Source organism: Sesamum indicum, linkage group LG8, assembly GCF_000512975.1.
Source record: "Sesamum indicum cultivar Zhongzhi No. 13 linkage group LG8, S_indicum_v1.0, whole genome shotgun sequence".
Lineage (NCBI taxonomy): Eukaryota > Viridiplantae > Streptophyta > Magnoliopsida > Lamiales > Pedaliaceae > Sesamum > Sesamum indicum.
Genome location: NC_026152.1, coordinates 7,460,759 through 7,470,225, shown reverse-complemented (window position 1 = coordinate 7,470,225; position 9,467 = coordinate 7,460,759).

The window sequence follows — 9,467 nt, the reverse complement described above, 5'->3', positions numbered from 1 at the left end:
GGGAAAGGCAGAGACATTTGCTAACAAACAGCCTATAATACATTTTTTGCATTTGGGAAGGGGGCTGCATTTTTCCCATTTTGAGTCCCCTCCCACCATAGTAACTGCTGATCAAACGAACTGTGAAGCTTTTTACTGATTATACATTAGAGAAGAATTCAGTGACCAGGTCGCCACATTTATACTTCCTGCAACCATGCTGCTACTTTGGAATTTTAAGAGAAGTGAAATGTATAGAATCAAAGGGTTCAGCACATCAAGTAGAGCTGCATGTGGAAAGAAGGTATTGATGAAAATGAGGTGCATTTGGATGGTAGGAATGTGGAAAAAACATATTTGAAATAAAGGGTAAATTACAATTAAGATTTGTCATAATTACGAATACTCCCTCGTTTGAAAAATTACAAACAATGAGGGGGTATGCTTGGTAAAATTTGGTTATTGAGTCGATTATATATTTTTCAGTATTTATGAGTTTTTGAAGTTTAAAAAAGTATGTTGCACCTAAGAATCATATGATCAAAGTAGTTCATGTAATTCAGTTTCTATTATTCCAAGTTGAAGATTAACTTTTCATAAATAAAGTGCTGGTATGAACTTATATCATGGGATTGTTTTATTCTAAACCATTCACCATATATACAAAGGTTACAAAAAATTAAGGTATATTTAATTATGCCATTCATATATAATATTCCAATTGCAAATAAAAAGACTATATGGTTACTATGTTAATATTAAAAGTATTAGTTAATTGAAATAAAATTTATTCTAAATTTATTATTATTATTATTATTATTATTATTATTAAATATTAGATAACTTCAATACAAAAGTAATATGTCCGTGCAGCACAGAGTTGATAAATACATTTCATTGAATTTTGCTATCAACTTACAGCAAAGTATTGCAAATGGCTCTTGCAATGAATGTATCTGGTTGTTTTTGTCGCATATCCATTACAATAATTGTCTTAATTGGCACCGAATATTTCGATTGAAAACTTTGACAACATAAGCAATCAAATTGTTTGAATAAGAAGAATTTAAATTATCATAAAATAACTCAATAATTACGAAAAATATGATGCTAAAGTTAGCGTCAAACTAAATCACAAATAAAATTTTCGTTGCCAATCTACATTATTTAACATATATAGTAAACAATTCATTGTTAAATTTGTTAGCAATGTATTAAATAATGTGATTTAACAACTAGAATTTTACTTGCGAATTACCTGAACGTAATTTTTTTTTGTTACTATCAATCCATTTTCTTGTAGTGTCAATTAAATTCTTTTAGTCACATTTAACGACACATGCTGTAAGACATTTACGGGTTCAACATTGCAATTGTAAAAAATTTTCTAATATATTTTGGGAACTTTTTGCTACGCATAATTAATTAGCTAGATTTGACTATCTTGAATATTATTTGATTTTTTCTTTCTTTTAAGTTTTATTTTTTCTAATTGTTTCTTGTTCGATTTACTAGCTTCTCTTGTTATTTTTTATATTGAGTTTATTCATTTACAATAAAAAAATTATTTTTCTAGGGTTAAATGCAAATTACTCCCTTGTGTTTTGAAAAATAAAGTAAATTAGATTCAAATATGGAGGTAATTTGCTTCATTTTTCAAAACACAGAGGGTAATTCATTTTTTTTTTCATAAGATTTTTTGCTCATTTCTCATATTATAGAGGGATAGATTGCATTTTTTTTTTAAAGAGTTAAATATACTTTCGTTTCTCAAATTATTTGTTAAGTTGAATGTACCCATTGAACTACAAAGTGTAACACTTTTCCCTCAAATTATTTGGCAAGTCTAATGCATCCGTTGAACTATGAATTATAACGTTTTCCCTCTCAACTTATTTGTCAAGTCGAATGTACCCGTTGAACTACGAACTATAACATTTTTCCCCTCAAATTAACTTTACCTCCAATCGGTTGGTGATTGTTTGATTGAGTTTACAAAATTGCCCCTCTACCCCCCGGCTGACTTAGATATGTTGTAAGTTGGCTTACTTAACTTCACTTGCTGTAATAAATTATTGTCTGATTCGGAAGAATTGGCTATGAAAATCTATTGATATGGATAAATTCATATAAAGAATGAATTCTAGATCCTCCTCGTTTGGAGATAACCAAGAAATTTAGAATATGATCACCATGGGGAAAAAAACTGTAGGGAGATAAAAATTTGTTTGATTGAAAGCCTCCAAAAATCAGTACGGAAAGAAGCTAAGTTTTAAATCTGCTTACACTATATAAACTGAAAAACAAGTTTTTCCATTAGGCTCAGAACAATAAACTTTGCATCTATTTTCAAAATTTTCAATTATTAAGTATAGTAAGAAGTAATATAAATTCTGCATATTAGTCTTGTTTAAATAGCTATTACACCCTTAACAAGATAAGGATCGGGAGCCAGTATCTTCTCACCTTAAGAGATCTCCAAGACTCCTTAGGCTTGTTGAAAAACGTTTTTGCAATAGTTCGGGTCATATTTCATGCATCAAAATCAGGAAAAACTATAATCAAAAGCATGATACGATGATGTAATGACCACTTTCTCATTTATAGAATCAAGCACCACTCGTATAGGGGAAGCCCAATTCCCCCACCCCCAAAAAATTGGCTTCACGTGTGCTTCACACTATGATGCATGGACATAAATACGATACGATATAGACATTGTGACTCAAAACATCATAAATATGTTATGATATGCCCGACATGACTATAATATATATTTTATTATAAATATATTCTCATAAATTAGAATATGTAATGTTTGACACCATGTTTTAAGTCTAAGTTCTTAATTTCAAGTACATAACCTTACAAATATATATATATATATGTAAGTATAATTACTTCATTATTATAAACAAATAGAACTTGAAATATATTTGTACTTCTCTTCTGGTGAGTTCTCCTGGTGAAATAAGCAATTGATGAAGAAAGATCGAAAAAATGAGAGGAGTAGAACTGTTAGGAAGGAAAAAATGTGCTTTCTCAATTTTCAAAAGTGATAATTCAAATTGAGTATTTATTTATTTATTTTTAATCTTAGCTACCATACTTCTTAAATTTGTAAGGGAAAAGAACATTCCTCATGTCTTTGTACGTACTAGCAAATAGGGGTGGCAACGAGTCGAGTTCACCTTTTTAGCAAGCTCGAGCTCGATTCACAGGAATAAGGTTCGAGCTCGGACTCTTACATGACGAGCTGGAGCTTGATAATTTTTTTATTTTTTTATTTTTATTATTATTATTACTATTATTATTATTATTATTAGATTAAATCATGGGACTGATTCACCAAATTTTTACATAAATTTATAAGTAATAAAATAGATTGCATAATATATACTATATTATAAATATACCAAAATATAGTATTAAATTTTATTTTATTGTTATCAATATAAACTACGAATTAGTTTAGTAGTAATATAGTTAGTAAAATATACCAAAAAAAATTCATACTGAACAACTTAAAATTATAGAAAAGTATCCATGATCTGAAATAATGCAATCGAAATGCATAAAAATATTTTATAGTTGAGATTAATATATGTTCACAATCTACAGTAAATTTATATATTCGTTAATGCTAGTATTACATTGATGTAACTATCATCATATATTGTTGAACAACATGGGTTGATCGGGCCATGAAATTGCAGACCAAACCGTTAGATATGATCAAACTTACAGAAAAATATATTTGATAAAGTTTTAGACTTATTGGATATACGGATGTTGAGATATCCTACTCGAAACACAAAAGTAATCATTCAAGACAGTGTATCGTTAAATCAAACCATGTGACTTTAAGTCATACCGTCTGATATGATCTAATGGACACAATCTTATATATATTTAAATTTTCTATGAATCAAGCTCGAATTTTAAGATATCATAGTAACTGTTTAAACTTTTTTATCTCATTAAAATATATAACAAAATGATAGTATAAATGATTAAAATTGTTCAACCATCATTATTTTTATTATTATCATTATTTTTAGATTAATTCATAGGAATCACTAAATTTCGACATAAATTTATAAGTAATAAAATAAATTGCATCATGCGTAGTATGTATCTTTTAAATATAAAATTCAAAAATTGATAAAAAAATCATAAGTGAACTACCTGTCAATTAAAAAAAGTATAACACAATACAAATATATATTATCATATGACATAAAATTTATATGTGTCATATTAACAATACTTTTAATTATAAAAAGTATTATAATTTACTAAGTTGTTGATTAAATTTATTTTTATATAAAGATTAAATGTACAAATAAAAGTACCATAATTTATTATTATCTAATATAAAATGTATGAAATTAATTAATAATTATAATATATGATCAATTTTGAGTATAAAATTCATAAAGTATTGAATATGAAATTAAATATATAAAACTTTTAAAAATAAAAATATATATAAAAAATAAAAAAATAAAAAAAGCTCGCGAGCCAGATAGGATTGAGCTCGAGCTGGCTCGACTCGTCTGCCACCCCTACTGTCAGATACACTATTTAATGTGTGCGTGTATGATATTATGTTTTTTTAAAAAAATAATTTTGGACATGCAAATGCTGTGTCCTTCCTACCTATGTCAGAGGTATGTCGACATCATGACGGTGTTCAATACGTGTCGGACACCGCACCAAGTTGATTTATTGAAGTGTCAATACATTGTAGGTTTCATGTGAAGTTGCTGTTCGTTTAGACGACGAAACTAATAGTTAAAATAATTTTACAAAAAAATAAAAAAAGACGAGTATGTAATTAACCTGCAATAGTCCTGTTTATTTTAATGCCTTTTCAAATCTTACCATTTTCCTTGATGATCTCCGTACTATCAATATTCTTACTTTAAATTCAAATTATAATTATAAAATAAAGTTTAAGTCTCATACTTATAAAATGTTTTATAGGTCATAAAATTAGAAATACTAGTCCAAATAGTCATACTATATCCCATACCAAATCTCAAGGCCAGATGGTATTTTGGGAAATCGATGGAGCGAAATCCAATCTCATGTTTCTCCAAATAATTGAATGAAAAATATATATAACAAATGAGATTTGGCTACAAAAAAAGCTAACATTTTTTCCTATTTTGAATGTAATTTAATTTTTTATAATTCTTCTTTGGGTGAACATCAATTTACCTCATGTGATATTGAAAATGAGCACATTACTCCCTTATAAAAAAAATTATAGCAATTTACTCCTCTGTACTTTTTAAAATGAAGCAATTTACCTCCTTATACAGGAAGGTAAATTGCTTCATTTTAAAAATCATAGGGGGTAAATTTTTGTATTTTAAAAAATATAGGAAGGTAAATGCTATTTATTTTTCCATAAGAAAATAATTACTTATTTGCGATATCATAAGGGGGTTGTTTGCATTTTTTTCATTCTTCTTTACAAGCTTTTTCTTTTTATTTTTAAATGTCCTATCAATATTGAGGGTTCTAATAAAATCCTATCTTCTCTTGTTAATTTTAATATTGAGTATGTGCATGTATTATAAAATTTATAAAATACGTATTTTCTTAAAAAACTATTTGCGAATATACCTTTTAACGCTATAAAGTACAACGCTTTACCCCTTAAATTAACTTTTCATCACACCTTGACCATTTGGTTTCTTTTTATTATTACTAAATACGGTAGAACGAAGTATCTGCGTGCATAATTTTTAATAATATTTTTATTTTAGAAAAATTCATAATTTATTTTTTGTATTAAAATTTATTATTGTCTTATAACTTTATGTACAAAAATTATCTGATAGCTTTTTCTAATACATTAATTAACAATGCGTATTTTTTGCAACTTAAATTAAAAATATCACTTTGTACAATATATGTTATATTGATGACGGTGATTATATATACATGCAAAATATATACTAATATGTTTATTTTAATTTGATTTAATGATAAACGTAAATAAAATGGGAGTAAATTTAATTTTTGAGTACATGTAATTTGTATGGAATAATTTTCTAAAGAAACTCGATTGAGTAGTTAATGTAAGGTTAAAATACATTTTACCTTCCTGTGTTTTGTTAGAATAACTACAAAATCCCTTATATTTTTTGAAATAGACAAAAGACCTCCTCATGTTTTGGAAAATTCAACAAAAAAACACATTTCTGTTAACAATTGATGGAATGTGGCATGGACGTGCGGCTGGTGCACTTAGTTGTGGCTTTTCTTCCGTTTAGGTCCATATTTTTTCATTTTGGACTAAAACACCCCTTTATATGTCTACATCTATACCTTATATTCAGTGATAGTACTCTTTTGTTGTCCCACATAATTTTGATATGTTATTTTTTTTTAAAATTTTAAATTATTTAATTAATTATTTCTTAACTTCATCATTTATCATGGCTATCCATAACTACCTTTTGCTGGTTGTTTTCTTCGATTCAAGTTTTTTAGTTTTGCTACATTACTTATTGGATTTATTTCTTAATTGTTGTATAAATCAAAATATTTATATTAATTTATTATCTTAATATGATTGGTGCCGCCATGTATCTAGGCATGGCCAATTCTATGCGTTCGTGGGGTCGCTCCCGAATAAACCACATGAAGGATAAGGTAGTAAACAGCCTTTCGGGAGACAATATGACTCAGGTAACCAATAGCTTACCCTTCTCACGAACTGATTTTCATGAACTAACCCTTTCCTTTGCAACAGGCCATAGCCTTTGCCCATAACCTCTCCCTCCAATGCTCAATGTGGAGACACGATAAGATCATCTTTGAAGCAAAAACTATGGAGATGGAGAAGAAGATTCTAGAGCAACAATCACTGATCGAATCCCTACAGTCCGATGCCCAAGAGAAGAAGGAGCTCGCTTCCAAGCTGGAAGTTTCTGAGAGAGAATTAGAGGAAGCCAGATCCACAGCTCAAACAGATCTCGTAACTGCCTTTGACGCGGTGTCACGGGCTGCCCATTCACTAGGCCCCGTGACGCGCACTTCGGCCACTCAACCGTTCTACATGGCCGACCACTCAGCCTTCATCGACAGACGCTGGACAACCAACTAGTCTTAGAGTCCTAGGTGTAGGTCTTTTATTGCCTTGTTACTGCTTTGTTATTTGCTTTCTGTTGTTTAGATTCCTCAAGGGGACGTTACGCCTCTTGAGTTGCAAATTTCAGCTTTCCTAGTGTCTAATGTAGACGATAGGATTTATTTTTTTAAGCCTATTATAGGGGGGAATGAGTTCAAGAAGCTTGGTTTAGTGATGTGTTGGAGTCCCCCTCAAGGCGAACCCCTTGCTCTAGCATCGTTGATCATTGTATACGCATTTTCAGTTCAATGCAATTTGGTTTTCTGAATCCGCGTGCGCAATTTACTGTTTTGTGATTTGTTCCTCCCGACTCTGATATATTCGGCGCGCTGCATTTGTGCCGAGCGGAGGTATTGGCGGACGTAGTCAGCGGACTACTAGTCACACGACGCGCTGTGTGATAGGCGCCTCGTGAGAGGTGGTATCAGAGCCTCGTTGCCGATATGGCTCCAAGGCGCACCGCTACTGCTGCGAGGGCATCGGGGCAAGATCTGGAAAGCCCACGACATGCCGCAGCTTCTACCAGCGAGAGAGCTGAGACGAAGGTCTCTTCCCAGTTGGCGGAATTAGAGACGAAGGTCTCTTCCCTGGAATCTGAGATCACGGTGCTGAATTCGGAGTTGGACGAATGTCGGCAGGTGATTCAGGAGATGGCTGGCGTCTTCGAAAACGACAGCATTGCCGATATGCGGCGTGACATGGAGCAGATGTCCATTCAGATTGGACTGCTCCAGCGTGCAGTGGGTAGCACGCCTATGGTTGCTCACGACCCCGGTGCTAGGCTTCGAATACCAGAACCGAAGGCCTATAGCGGTGAGCGGGATGCGAAGGAGGTCGAGAACTTCCTCTTCGACATGGAACAGTACTTCCTTGCGGCAGACGTGCGGGACGAGGCAAGGAAGGTTGCGACTGCGACCATGTACCTGACTGGTGACGCAAAGCTGTGGTGGCGGACCAAGTTTGCGGAAATCCAGGCTCATCAAATACAGCTCGACACGTGGGCTCTTCTACGGGAGGCGATCAGAGAGCAGTTCTTCCCCGAGAATGTGGAGTACAATGCCAGGAGGGCATTGCGAAAGCTTGAACATACTGGTTCCGTGCGGGAATATGTCAAAGCTTTCTCAGCGCTGATGCTGAACATCCGAGACATGTCGGAGGCGGACAAGCTGTTCACTTTCATGGAAGGCTTGAAACAGTGGGCGAGAAATGAGTTGTAGAGGCAACGAGTGACTGATTTGAGTTCGGCTATTATAGCTGCCGAACGCCTGGCAGATTTCAACCTAGAGACTCAGAAGGATAGGCAGGCAACGCCTAGTCCTGAGCGGGAAAAGTCGAATGGGACGAGATGGTTCAGAAGTAATTTCAGCAGAGGTGGGGGAGACTAGAGGCCCCACTCTCAGAATGGCTCACAGGGCAGTTCAGACAGGAACAAGCCCCAGGAGAACAGGCAGGGAGCACCCGAGAGGAGGAGAGGGTGTTTGATCTGCGATGGTCCGCATATGTATCGGGATTGCCCGAAGAGACAGGTGTTGAATGCATTGGCAACGACCTTTACCGACAAGGTGTCATCCTCGAAGGGTGTGGAGCCACAAGCAGAGGCAGGTGGCGAGAATGACACGAAGGAGTATGAGGACAACTTGGGGGCCGTAAACCAATGGTGCAACACATTCTTTACGGTGGCGGCAAAGAGAGTTGCGCCACCCCTTGCGAAAAGGACCATCCCGGCTCTTACTGTGGAACAGCCGAAAAAGAAAGAAGAAGTTCAGCCCCAGATTCCTAGGAAGAAAGGGTTGATGTTCGTGGATGTGAAGATTCATGGCAAGCCGATTCGAGCCATGATCGACACTGGAGCCTCTCACAACTACCTTGCGAGCGCCGAAGTGGCGAGACTCGGGCTCGCGCTGGAGAAAGGAGTTGGGCGTGTAAAGGCAATCAACTCGACTGCACAACCCATTGCCGGTGTAGCCAAGTCTGTGTTGATTAAGGTTGGTGCTTATGCGGGCAAGACCAATCTTTCTGTTGTGGCAATGGACGACTTCAAGCTTATCCTTGGGCTTGAATTTCTACGGGATACACGCACTGCTGCCTTACCTCATGTCGATTCGCTGATGATGTTGGGAGCGAAGCCGTGTGTCATCCCTACCTTGGCCGGACGTACAGGAGAGAAAAACTTGTCGGCCATGTAGTTTGAGAAGGGGCACAAGCAGGATGAGATCTCCTACTTGGGTACCCTTTGTTTTGAAGAGATGGAAGAGGTGTCAGGGCCCACCCCGGGCGGTAGTAAGGAACTGTTGGGGGAGTCTGAAGACGTGATGCCAGACGAGCTGCCTCGGAAGCT